This window comes from Xyrauchen texanus, chromosome 42 (assembly GCF_025860055.1).
Source record: "Xyrauchen texanus isolate HMW12.3.18 chromosome 42, RBS_HiC_50CHRs, whole genome shotgun sequence".
NCBI classification, from domain to species: domain Eukaryota; kingdom Metazoa; phylum Chordata; class Actinopteri; order Cypriniformes; family Catostomidae; genus Xyrauchen; species Xyrauchen texanus.
The window spans coordinates 23,920,549-23,922,039 of NC_068317.1; positions in this window are offsets into that span (position 1 = coordinate 23,920,549).

Consider the following 1,491-nt stretch of genomic DNA (forward strand, 5'->3'; position numbering starts at 1 on the left):
TGAAGAAAATCTTTAAAACTGGTGTGATGGAGGTTTCATTCTTTTATAACATGCTATATTTACTTTTCTCAGACACATACATTTGATACTTCATTTAGCACAACTGAGATGACCTGCAGCAATATTTGTCCCCGGAGGTTTATTTTCACAGGTATTTTGTACCTTTATGAAGGCATACTTTTCCTAATGTGTAATATAACATAACATAATAATATAAAATGTCTTCAATCTATATCAGACAATTCAATTTAATCAATTCATGGAAATAAATGAGTCTGAGCAATTATGGCTGTTATTATTAAATCAAAATCGAATACAAAATTAACTGTAAAGTAACACAGCATACTGCACATCACTTGATATGTTTTAAATGGCCAGTACTCACTGAGCCCAAGGAGGTTACAAGCAATACTAAATATGACATAAAAATCCTGCAGATCACTGGATTTGATCTAGAGAGAATCGTCACTACCAGCATCACTGGATTTTTTACACGGGACCCGCTAGTCTTAAATGTAGCTAAAGTGATAGCAGTATCATTTGTTCAAGTGACTTTCGAATTGTAAAAAGAAATGGCCGTGCGCAAAACCATGCCGTGGTCAATAAATGAGGTGCAGACGTTCCTCTCATTAGCGACAAATTAACTTAAAAATTATTTCAGGAAGAACCTAAGCTGTTGTCCGCACAGGGCTACCACTGGACCTACCAACAGTGTAGGGGAAAAAAAAACTTAAGTGACTACAGAACCATAAAGGAAAATTGGAAGTGGTTCAACCAGATGGACGCTATCTAGAACGGGGAGCAATGGGAGGGAGAGTGCCCTGGACTCAGCCACGGCTGGAGTCCACGATGGAGGATGATACGTTTTGTTACGATAACTCAATACTCTTCTTGAAAGCTTCACTTTATTTAGTTGACCAGCTTCTAAAACAACCAGGCCGTTTGAACTGTTATACTTGTGTAAAATCACCATGCAACAACTGCTTTATGCAGCACAATGAGCTAGCTAACAGATAGCGGTTGTGTTATTGTTTATTGTTTTGTGTCGTGTTTAAGCTGATGTCATGGCTGTAGAGGTGGAGCAACTATGACGATCAGCCTATAATCCCACCCACGTTAAGGCGGCACTAAACAGATGTGGAAAAGCAAGCTCAGAAAAGTAAAGTGAGTCGAATCATAATGTGCAGTGGAAAAGTGCTACCTGGGTTTCCTGATCATTTAAGACATACTTGAAGCTTTGTTGTAGATTATGATGTATTTTTAACAGGTCTATTGAAAATTTTGTAAATTACATACACTGACACAATATTTTGTTTTAAATAGATTAATCAAAATTGTAACAGCCAGTAATTACTGGATGCTCTACTATGTTCTGAGAATGGTTGAATTACTGAGAAGAAAAAAAATACGTGAACTACATTTTCTAAAGTTTACAGGCTTTTTAAAATGGTCAAACAATTTTAAGATTTAAGATTGAAAATCTTAAGATTT